Source organism: Camarhynchus parvulus, chromosome 2 (assembly GCF_901933205.1).
Source record: "Camarhynchus parvulus chromosome 2, STF_HiC, whole genome shotgun sequence".
In the NCBI taxonomy this organism is placed as follows: domain Eukaryota; kingdom Metazoa; phylum Chordata; class Aves; order Passeriformes; family Thraupidae; genus Camarhynchus; species Camarhynchus parvulus.
In genome coordinates this window covers 122316637-122329365 of record NC_044572.1, presented here as the reverse complement: position 1 = coordinate 122329365, position 12729 = coordinate 122316637, and the positions used below count along the sequence as shown (strand labels likewise).

Here is a 12729-nt window from a genome sequence, read left to right as displayed (position 1 = left end):
ACTAGATCCACCCTCCCATTCTTCTGCTGACATTTAACTCCTATTAACAATTTTCCAACCTGTCCACATCTATGTCCTTACTTACAAAAGTATCTCTTACAACAGAGGAGTGTTGGTGACAAAATAAAAGTCTAGTATTTTGGCTATGGTTATCAGAATGTTAATTACATTATAAATTAGCACTATATAGGGATAATTCAGAAATTTAAGGTGCTAAATTATGACTTATCTTGGATTTTCACATCATTCACAAAAAAACCCCACATGTAGAAAGTAAAACTACTGAAAGTATCTACACCTGTTACTATGAAAACCATGATACTCCAAAATATTTCCGCTTTCCTGAACAAGGCTTTCAAATATGCTCAAAAATAGAGATAAAGTAGAACATTTTACTGAAATTACTGCTCCATGAGCAGAGCAGGAATATTTCAGAAAGGAGGATGGGAAGGTGAAATTTCTTCAACAGAACAAATGGCAGATATGATTACGTGTTCAAGAAGAATGTCACAGAAACAACATTAGCTGAAAGACAGGCATCACAGGATGCAGGACGCATAGAAAGCTTCCACTGTTTTCAGCAATTTGAACAGAGAAAAACTAGACAAATTAGCTACAAATCTGGCCCGCTTTAACAGCAGCCACATCAAAGGAGAGACAGGTAAACTAAGAGGCTTCTAAAAGGAGAATTTATTTTCTAAACAACATTCAAATCACCTACTGGGAAATGGCATCTAACCCACAACAATTCCAAGAACAAGTTTTGCCTTGTTTGGAAGAACAAGCTGGCCTAAGTCAAAAATGCACAAAAAAACATTGACAACAGTTTAACAGTCATGAAACTGTCCTAGTCCTCAGCAGAATTCAGAGACATTGTTTATCTCAGAACAAAGAGTGCCACTCTGAACCTGCTGATAGCCATGCCATACAAAAAAAAAAAAAAAAACCCCACCCAAACTCAGAAACTCCATACATGCTACCAAAATTCATACAAGAATAGAATTATGAAAGATGACACTGAAGAGCAGCCCTGAGAGTGTAATGAATCAATAGCAATCACAGAGACACAGGCAACTGCTCCTCTCAAGAGGAGCTGCATAAAAGAGCTCACTTGCCAGAAACATGCTTGGACACCAAAATGAAGTGCTCAGGTGCTGCCTTAGGCTGAAAAAATACACAACACTCGGGTTACACAGTCGGGAAAGCAGAGGAAACTTAGGATGTTTTCGGCACTTCTTTATTCTCCCACTGCAGTAGGGAATTAAAGCAACAAACCACCACAGGCATATAGGCATTTATTTAGACATTGACCTCAGAATACTAGTGAAGTTTTCTTTCTATTCAGCCTTGTAGTTGACTTTAGAAATCTCATGCATTTATTTAAGGTGTGCAAACTGTTAGTCTCCAAATAAATGTTCAAGAGAGTAGTTGAGAAATATGGTGCTATCAAGAGGGACAGAACTTTAAACTCAAAAATTTTATACAAAAAAAAAAAACAGTAGAAAAATACACTTGCAAAATGAGTACCAGCCCCTGCCTTAGCCAAACCAAGAAAGGTAGAGGGAACAGAAATGCAAAGAGTTGACTTGGAAGACCTAGAAAACTTACACAAAATATATTTGCATAGTGTGTTATCCCACTAGAAACACTGCTTAACAAGCAGAGCAGCAGTCTGTAACGGATGAATGGTTTTCAAAAATTGCTTCTGTGAGGCACACAAGTGAAAGGAAAGAGAATTTTCTGCCTGGAAGGAAACAGCACGGGTCAGCGTGCTGCAGCAGTCATCAGAAATCAGTACCTTTTTCTGGAGACTTGCATAAGTAACTCCCTGATCTGCAGCCTTATTCCCAGCCTACAATGGGGAAAACAATGTTTAAATAACAGCTTTCATCCCTTATTTCCAAATATTGTCAATGAAAATGGAAGTGCTGAAAAGCATTTTGAGATCTTCCATGATTAAAAGGGCCACATAAATAATACATTTCTCCAGTATCTGAGAAAAAGAGGATCACAAAAGTGTGTTTCTTCTTGCTCTTTGGTCTGTACAGCAATTCCCTAAGTGTGCAGAGTGTACAGCTGAAAAGTATCTTCTAGAGTGACAATTAGCTAATGAATTATACTATGCAAAACACTTTCAATTCCTTCCTTAAATGCTAATGAAGTCATTCCCCATTATTAGCTAATATTAAAAGCCTACTGTTACATGAACATGTAATGAACGCTAAAGTATCAGCAAGGAAGTGATATTACATGCTTCAATTTCTTATACAGTATCTGTGTTCGTCTGGGGGCAGGCTATCATGTTCATCTTCTATAAATACCCATTCAAACTTTATCTGTTCTGGAGATGCTTTGTGCACGAGTTGGGGATGACTGAAGGCTTTGCACCTGTTTTTCACCATGTAGCAGGGATTTTGCTTTTGTAAAACTGAAGAGAATATTGCCATTGCCCCAGTCAGGCCCAGTCAAGAAGCACCACATTAGGTATAGACAGAAAAATTCGACTTTAAAGGACACATAGCAGTGGTGGCATTATTTTTGCCTATTGTCACTGAGAGTGAATGACACTAGCATCAATACAATTCTTACTATCATATAATATTATAGCTGCCATTCAATAAATTAGCACCTGTAGTCCCTGCAGGCAAATAAACACATAGAAAAGGGGGGGGGCAGGTGTTCCATAAAGCCTAAAGCTATTCAGAATAGCTTAAGAGAATTCCCTATTCAGGCCAAATACTTTGCTTGGAAAAGGCTTTGGTGTTTGTAAACATTATTAACTTGTATATAAACAAGTATATGATAAAATGGTCTTATTTCACTGATAAAAAGCTGAAGTTCCCTCAGGCTTTACAGGCATGCTGTAATCATTTTGATAAGTTATGTCTCTTTCTCAAGTCATACAGCTTCTATATTTATGCAGACTCCATTCACATCTCTTATCACGCTTTGACTCCACGAGACCTTACAAATAACAGTTACTTAAAATGCAGCAGTCTATTTTTGGTTTTGTGTGGTTTGTTTTTGGAGTTTTTTATATAAAGTGTTTCACATTATGCCTGCCTTTTAGAGTCTGAATTATTTTCACATGCTCCAATTCTTATATGCATTAACAAATCCTATTCACTTATTTTCTGTTTCCCATGCCTGAGCTCAAAAATATTAGCCCAATCCAGTAAAGCTGCCATCATCCAACTATTTTAAAACAAGAATAACACAAAACAAAGGAAAGGTTTATGACTGAATTTCTCTGTAAGGCTACAAACTACAGTTTGTTCCTTCCTACATTTAAAATGCATTTTTGATATCCAGCTATCAACTTTTATGTCTCCTGCTAATGGCACCAGTACCTTAATGTCATACAAACATATTGTTGTATCGATCCTACAATGAAAAGGAACCTCATAGGGACACAAGAAATCAGCCCAATTGAAACATAATGAGTAACTGGAAAAAAATATGCATAGTGAAAAACATGGGAAAGAAAAGGGACATAAATATGAAATTATTGCACTATTAAATAGAGTTTCTAAATCCTGCATGTCAGAAATAAATTTACAGAAGGTATAAAAACAGTGTCAAAGAATAAATCAAATATGAAATAGAGTCCATATGTACAGGAGTGCACACAGTAAGAAAACTCTGTTTTTGAGGAAAAAGAATGTGACAGAAAATCTTGACTCGTAAGAAACTGAAAAGGAAGCAATTGTTTAACATTACTCACATCATGTCAATTAAAAAGGCGCCCAATTAAACCACTAGGCAACAAATTTTGAGAGAAAACAAAGAGACTTTCTTCCTGACTCCACATGCTCTGAATCATGCCAAAGGATACTGTGGAGCCTGAGAACAGAAATCAGATCAACCAAACACATGCAGCAAGGACACGATGTCTCCTGCAATTAAACGTAATAGCGCAAACATTGCTTTGTGCCCAGGGAACTCCTAATCAATGGTGAGCAACAAACACAGGGAGACTGTATCAAAAGATGATTACTCCACCTAATTTAGTCATTACTTCTCTAAGAATTCTTTACTGGAATCTTGCCAGTCATCTTATTTTAACAACAGACTTACATTCTTACAAGCTACATTGTAATACACCACAGAGTTTTTTTCTGGAACAAGAAGAGGTTTTTGCCCATCCTATAGAATTGGAACTGGCATCTGACAGTCACTGTTCTAGCATGAGCAACTATTTCTTTAATTTATTAGCAACACTAAACTCAAACAAGCAATGCCATCTGTCATGTACCACAGGAAAAAAATATTTCATATTTAATTAAAAAAATCACAAAAAATCCAGAGCTACTCATACTACTAGTTATGAGGAGTTTTTGCTAAACTTGAACAAAACATTCTTTTGATCCTTTTTTTTGTTATATATTTTTTTCAGTGTATAATAGTGTTGTCTTGGAATTCACTAGCATCATACAGATATCAAGAACTTTCTGTGCCTCAAGTGGGCACCTTGGGAGTGTTGAAAGTAGCGCAGTCTGTTTGGCCTGACAGCACTTTCACATTTACATCTCAGCAAACTGACCCTTAACATCAAGAATTTTTCTTGGTAGATAGACGCTTTCGAAGGAGAAATACACTTTTACCTTCCACTTTGAATGTGCTGGAAAAAAAATCCAAGACAAATGTAGAGAGCTGCAGATCAGAAATATTAAGCAGAACTCTAGAAATTGTTTGAAATTAAAACTGAGAACCCAAGTGACTCACGAGATTGAACAAAGAACACAGGAATTGATGGAACATTTATGTACCTAAACTTAATTTAGTGAGTTTAGAAATTACTTTTCTATGGCAAAAAGATATATATATATTAGGCAACAGTCTTGGTCAAGGTTAAAGTTTTGCAATTATTTCCTTTCCCTTGCTTTGAAGTGCTGTTGAGCTTGGCCTCAAGGAACTGACTTCAGCTGAGCACAAGACTTACAAGTGTATATAATCTGTGTGCTCATGATTTTTGTAGCTCTTGGGGTTGACTAGCTGTCTAATAGGCAGTAGGCATTTCCACAGAACACCTTGTGAAGGATTCAATGATAGCTCACTTGATGAGCATCACAATTTTGACTCTTCTGTGGAGTTTGTCTCACTCCTACCTACTAATGACCGACAAGTTAAGTCAAGATGCTGAACAGGAATCAATTTAAGGCTGCTGCTGAAGTAATAATATCCTTTACCAACATGATCCACAGTATTTTAAGTGAGGTTTCACATGTACTATAAACAGCATCATGGAAGGACCATTAATAAGCATCTGTGCTATTTTAAAACAACAGGTGGTGAGATCGTTTCACCAAAGTTATGTGCTCACCATATGTGTAAGTGGAAATACTGTAGGAGGTAGAAGGCAAATGAGTGAATAGTTAGCAAATATATATATTATATAATATATATAATTATATGGATATATTAAGATCTATATGATCTCATTAAAGCTGCAGCACATTTCATGGACTAGCTAACAGCTGCCAAAATAACTTCAATATACCTTTGAATCTTTTGGAATTGTTGCTAGAACAAAAACATGACAAAAAGAAGCAGTCAGAGTAGGAGAAACTAAGACTGTATGTTGATTTGCCTCTAACATCTGATGAACCATGGGGACATGAGTGCAGAAAGGGATACAGAACTGTGCAGAGACCAGGCAGTTGCCATAAAGGCAGGTTAAATTCCTCACGAGTCCTGTAAAGCCAAAGAACAGCAATGCAGTCAATCTTTTAATTTATTTTAATAAAGGTTAGAAAACAAATCAAATTCTGCTAGAGAGAACATGGAAATTCTTCTACTGCAGCTCTTCCTCATAGTTCATGTTTTATACTTAGTTCAACCAGGGAAGAAGAGCAGAGATACCCTGGAATCACTTTACAATCACAGAAATATGACCAGCTCAAAAATGCAGCGTGTCTTCAGTATTTCAGGGAAGACAAAACCCACTATCATATCTTATTGGTTCTACCATAAGAATAAAATGAAAAATAAAAGAAGTTTTTTTGATCTGGCATTTGGCTGGGAGATTTGCACCAACTGTCCTATACGAGTCCATTTTGCGTTACTTTCTCCTCTGATATGATTATCTTTTGAGACTGGGATATATACTAGAAACATACAGTTCTTGTACAATCAGATCCTTTCTTTTATAATGTTGTCTTAATAAAGTAATTTTCTAAGAGTAGACAATATGAAGAATCTCTCAAAGCTAGTCTCTCTTTAATGACATATCATGAAAGCAATACATATAAATAGGTCTATGCTTTTGCTGCTGTTTACATGCAGTTCCCTTCAAGGGAAAAGCTTCAACCATATTTCTTTTGCAAGAAGCATACATGAACTCTGCATTTCTATCTCCATATTTCATATTAAACTCAGGGGCTCATTATGCAGGTTGTGAAGCGCTGACTTACTTCAATGTGTCAAATTCAAAATAAGATTTTCAATACCTGGTTTGTTGCCACCACTAATATACTATAAATGGATAAAACTCTCAGTTCTCTTTAATGATTGCTACCTTTGCAGTTTAGCAGGCACTCACATCAAGATCCTCTATTGACAGTCCAACATGGAATCCATCTGCATAGTAGGAGACAAAGTTTCAGTTCGTGCCTGGCATTTATTGTCAGAAATCAATTTTTTCTCTCCCAGAAACATGAGCTATTGCACATGAAGGACATGCACTTTGAAAGTGTGAATGCATTTCTTCTTCAAAATAAAAATGGTATGTTGAAATACTCCTGATTGTTTGCACATGCTAAAGTTTTAAGTTCATTGTGTAATATCTATCCCCTTTTACCCTGCTCAAGCCTTTTGAAATAGAATTCTTAAATTGGAAAAAATAATCCAACTGAAAGCCTAGTAACAACACAAGTAAAAAATGACCTGCTTGCTCTGAGACATGGTTATTTCAGTTACTTCAAACAGCACTTGATAACACCATTTTTAAAATTCTCATAATAATAGAAAATATATTCAGCTGAAGTGTTTCATCTCAGCCCTTGGAAATGACCAGAAGTGAAATCAAACCTCTGCAACTTCAAGTGCATTCAAGGTCACTGGGTTTTCCAGTTTGTTCTACTACGGAAACAAGCCTTTTGCAAACATACCCATCTGGTCCCCACTAATAAAATTGGGTAAATGAACCTGCTGGTTCAAAGGCTCACAGCAGCCTAGAAACCTCAAAGATAATTAAACTCTTACATATCTGAAGAACAAACCCAGATGAAGTATTCCAAAATAGCAGAACTTCTGAGGAAAAAGACAACTAAATCTCAGCTGCTACCCAGTCTGTCTGGCACCAACCAGCTGGCCAACTAGGCTGTTCTTCCAGTCAGCGGTGCTGCTGCCCCAGATCAACCGCAATAAAGATGCTCTCCTTTGGCGGGCAGAAGTATGGAAAGTTACAGTAACAGAAGGAGCAAGACGAGTTCTGGGAAAGAAATCTGTAGGCAGTGGATTTACACCAGTTACAACACTGAACTAGACTCACATTGATAATTAGATATACTTTTTCTTCTATGGACACGCGCGCATTATACCACCTGCCTTTAGAGTACACAAGGTAAAAACAAAAGCAATTCAAGTTTGCAGCGGGGTTCTTGATAAACCACTGCTTCATCTCTGCTACCATATTGTTTAAAAATAAAGTTAATTTTTTGAGAATAAAGAGTCTTGAGAAATTAGGTTTGCCAGGAAGCATGAAGAGGTAAATTTGCTGTGATAACATTGTGCCAACATTAGTGAGCAGTCATACTACATCGAGCTTGTAACAACTGCCTGGGAGGCCACTATTTGATTTCTTCACTCCGGTGAAGAAACTGACTTTATATCGACTGGATACGCTAATATGTGAAGCATCTGAACTCAGCTACATGGTTTCTTTTTCCAACTAAATGCAACTAGAGAAAAACAGCAGCTCTGAAACCCTTAGCCATGCTAAATTCTAGAAAGGAAAAACCAACAGAAATGTCCTAACCAATGCTTCAAAGTTTTTACAGGAACAAAATAATTGTATGGTCGATGGAAGACACAGGTTTGAAAAAACTTTGGTTTTTTTTTTATAGTTTGAAATACACACATTGCATGTGCCACGACTTACTTAAAGTAACAAGCCTATACAGGATCATAGTTAATGACCATGCTTTGGAGAAAAGATTTGTCTGTTGCACTGATTTCTGACTCTGCAGTTCATCACTTGCTCTTTGTTTCAGCCTTGTGAAAGCTCAATTGGTTTTTTATACACGTTTTCTGTCTCTGTAGCTGTCATTCGCCTTCTGCATACCCAGCAACAGTACAGACTGCATTTAAATATCTTCCCAGAAACAATGACAACAAATAAAGCAACTCCCTGTTACCTCCCTAATGATTACTTGTGTCACTCTAGTACCAAGACCAGAGGCTTCAACCACAACTACAATCGTCTGAGCTTCTGTGAACCTTTGGGTAACAGGATCCTCGAAGATGAACATACAGGTAAATAGACATTGAATAAAATAACCTTCATCTTCCAGTATCCTGCTTCCTTTTTCATTAAGAACAGATTAATTCCCAATTCTTTACTTCCCAGAGACACAGTAATTTCTTCCATTTCCAAACCACACAGAGCCATTAACTGTTGCATACGCAGATAGTGCCTATTCTAATGAGCTGTCTCTGCATGCCAACCTCCTGTATTGCTGTACCTGCTTTAGGGCAAGTTTTCTTTTTTAAAGCAGAACAAACAAAAAAAAAACAAACAAAAAAAAAAAAAAAAAAAACCAAAAACCAAAACCAATCAACAACAACAACAAAAAAAAAAACAAAAAAAAAAAAACCAAAAAAAAAAACAACCCCAAAAACCAAACAAAAAAAACCCAAGCCAAAACAACCCAACAAAAACCACCAGTGTATCAGGCACAGAAATAGGTCTGGCAAATTTTTTTACCTTCTCAATTCCAAAATAGCATTCATTTGATGTTAAGACCTATGTAAACACCACAATGTGCAATGTTAACAGCCAAGCTACAATATGCATACGTTCTTTTTTCCGCTTCTACAGGTGATACGATAGAACAGCAATTCACTAATTCTTCCATTAACAAACAAATGCATTTGAATTTTGCTGCTATTTTGTTTTTCGGGAACCTTAGGCTAAATAAAAATGAATAAAGAAAAAAACCACGCAAGTCTTGGAAGAAGATGACAGAATCCGTTTTGGTGTAAGGGCCGGTTCCCCAACTTCTACACTCTTTAGTTGCCTGTGAAGCGACTTCCAAATCCAGGAATGTGCATGAAATGACATCGTTTTTTGCTTCTGCTCCCCTGAAGCCCTTCTGCCCTAAGATGTCTTCCCCGTCACTTGAGGAACGCCGGGGCAGCGCGGGGCGCAGTCCCGCACCTGTCGCAGCCCTGCCGCTCCCGCCCCCGGTCCTGGGCTACGCCACTGACAGGGTGCCCCGACACGGGCACGGAGAGCAGCCCGAGCGGGGGCTGGCACCGAGCCGCCGCACATCCTGGCCATGGAAGATAAAACGCACCACTGTGGCGCTTCAGAGAGCGCAGCCTTGCCGCTTTTGGAGGGAACCGCGGCAGAATAGAGGAGAGGGAAAGAGAAGGAAGCTTCGAGCCCCAGCACCGCTCCAGGGCGGCCGGCAGAGCCGGAGCGGGGGGCTCGCAGTGGCAGCGCCGCGCTCCCCCGGCCGGGCAGAGCCGCAGCGCTCGCCCCCGCACCCGGCAGCTCCCGCTCACCTTTCAGCGACCGGCTCAGCGCATCTTCCTCCCTCCCTCCTTCTCTGCCGCGGCGGCTGCTGGTGGCGGCCCGGAGCCCCCGGGCTCGGCGGGTGCCCGGCGCTGTTCCTCCCTCAGCCGGCGGCAGCTCCCGCTATCACTTCACCCCCACATCCCGCCGCCGGCGGCGGCAGCTGCTGCTCCTAAATTCACGGCGCTCCGGCGGCATGAAGTCATCCTCCCCGCCCCCTCCGCGGGCCGCCGCACTCCGCTCCCGCCGCGCAGGGGGAGACGGCCCCGCCGCCCGGCGGTCCGAGCCCCGCGGGGCCCTGGCGCTCCACCCGCCCCGGAGGGGCCGCCGCTCCCGCGGGAACACCCGTGCCCGACTGCCCGGGAGCCTGCGAGGGGCGGTACCGTCTCCCGGGTGCGGTGGCGGCCCGGGGGACCCTCCCCAGGCACGGCGGAGGGGGGGCCGGCTCCGCCCCGCGCCCGCCGTGCCCTCCAGGGACTCCCCTCCGCGGCAGCGGGCAGCCCTCCCGCCCGGCGTGTGGGGCTCCGCGCCCCGCTCCAGCCCCGGTGCCGCCACCGCCCGGCCGGTGGGGCTGCGCGCCTTGCTCCGGCCCTAGGCTCGGCACCGCCCGGCCGTACCGCGCTGCGCGGCGGGGAACGCGGGGGGCCAGCTCCCGGCCCCGCTGCAAGGCCGGAGCCAAGGGAGAGCGTCCCTCAGTAGAGCTCTCTGTGTGTCTGGGTCTCGCCGTTTGAAGGAAAATCGCTGTAATCCCTCGGGCTCGTGGGTGGGCTCCCTGTTTCCCACTCTCACCTCTCGGCCTCAGGACGCCCAAGCGCTCCTGACTCGTGCCCTAAAAAATGCAGCGCTCCCTGGGATGCGGGAGAGCTCCTCTGGCAGTGGCTCATGCTCTGTGCCTGGAAGGGGGAGCAGGGGACACTGTGCTGTGCTCAAGGTCACCTGGGCAAACTTCCCCCTTACCAAGGGCATCCTGATATTTCTGAGACCCAGCAGTAGGCAGCATGTCTATTTTTGTTACTTACAGAGTGCTGTGCACATACTGAGTGACCGACAGGCTTGTGAAGAAGGCCGGATTCCTATCACAGTTTACAATCCCATGAGCCATCCATCCCATGTGCACAACAAGCACAGCTATGTTGGTACATAAATGACAGACACCAGGCCGTCTAGTGTGGATGTCACTGGTGTGTGCCAAATCTGAGAGTCTGAGAGCTCTTCATATCTTACGAGCAAGGCAGGGTTGTGTCTGGTCGAGAGAAGCTGTGCTGGATGAGCTCCCAGGAAAAACAAACATAGGAGTTTCCCAGGTGCTGCACCTGCTCAGTTGACCCAGTGGTCATGTGGTGCCTCAGCCAGGTTTTGGAGTAGACTCGTGCTGGAAATGTTGACAATCTCCATTGTGGTAAGGTCTGAAACATGAAGAGCTGTTTCAGTGGCCTGGGTATAGGTAGGAAGATTGTCTGTAGTGGTAGAGGAAAACAGCAAAGAGAAATCTCATTAAGGTGAAGTCCTTAGTCTCTCAGACAAAATATAAAAACTCTGAACCTCAGTTCCCTTTTGGAAATTCATTGTGTTTATTTTTATGGTAGTTATGGTATGGCTTTTCACCTGTGCAGTTCTACAGTTGCTCTATTTTGGGCTGCTCCTGTTTACTCCCTGCCTTGAACCTCTTCTGTTGATTGGCATTGCAGACCTGAATGTGCAGCGCCGGCAGCATCTCAGCACTGTTACTTAATCTCAGCTGACAGTGTGTTAGGTGAGGCGATTGAAGGCTCATCTCCACACGCACAAAGGAGTTTAGGGGCACTTAGGCAGGTGGGGGACCCAGGTCAGGCAAAGGGAACCCATTCCCAGCCCCTCCCAGGGAAGCCTCAGTTCCCATGGAGGTGGGGGACACACCCAGCACTCAACCAAAAATTTCTGTGTGGGTGTTACTGCCTAGGGTTATGCGACACATTGTGGCATGGATAATGGAACCTTTTGGGATTAAGATTTATGAGATGTTTAGGGCAAGAACCAAAGACAGGGAAAGGAAGGGATCAAGGAATGAGCACATGTGAGAAAGTAGTGGGATGAGGAGGTAAATAGGGCTGGTCTGGTGTAAACAAATTGGTCAGACTGCTTGTCTGGCTATGCCCTGCGCCTGATCAGTGCAATCTCTCCTAGACTGTGTTTCTAATCCTTACTGTGTGAGAGGTCTCCCTGTGCTATATGTGTGCCTCTGCATGGGTGTAAGTGCCAGCAGCAGGAGTCCCACCTCAGATTACAGGGACTCATGCCAGAGAGGAGGGCAGGATTTCACCGTTCATGCCATGTGTGTTTGAGTGAGTGTTTCTGTCTATGTTGATCTGTGTGGTTGGCCTTGTGCTTGTTTATATATATGTGTATATATATATATATATATATATATATATATATATATATATATTTGTGTGTACATACTTTCTGTGTGTGTGTGCCTGTTAGGAATATATGTTCAGACTTGCTACTGACTAGGCCTAGGAAAACGTTGCTATGGCAGCCTCTCTTCTATTGGACTATATGGTTCAGCAGCTCATAACACAATTCACTAAATGATTAGCATACTAGAAAATCCTAGATCTGTGCAAAAGCAGGAATTATTAGTATTTAATTTTTATTATTTCTCTGGTAGCAGTAAATTCCAGAGTCAAGAGAAGCAAAATGCTCTTGGCCCAAGGGTTTTAATTAGTATTATTCAATGCTAATACATGATTGCAAAAACAAGGCAATGAGTGAGACATATAGAATTTTATTTTAGTAGAAAAAAGCATATAGATATTAATCATTTAGCAACATTCAAAAAGCCCGTTTTAGTCGGAGGATATAATCTTTGATTTAGCAATCATGGGTTCAATCAGCTTAAAATGAATGTCAATATAAATTGATTGAAATCTAAGCATTTCAGCTTTAAAAAGTATGCTGTATGGAAAATAAAAGGAAATAGAGAGCTCTCATGAATATTTGAATATGGG

At 41.7% G+C, this 12729-nt stretch overlaps 1 protein-coding gene across 1 annotated transcript in view; it reads right to left on the bottom strand.

The window, feature by feature from the left end:
* Positions 1-10023, bottom strand: part of PKIA (cAMP-dependent protein kinase inhibitor alpha) — a 43747-nt gene extending 33724 nt beyond the window's left edge. Inside the window, exon 1 of the mRNA XM_030943164.1 lies at positions 9730-10023. The gene's annotated coding sequence lies outside the window, so the exon portion shown is untranslated. The remainder of the gene's footprint in view (positions 1-9729) is intronic.
* Between the last annotated feature and the right edge of the window lie 2706 nt (positions 10024-12729).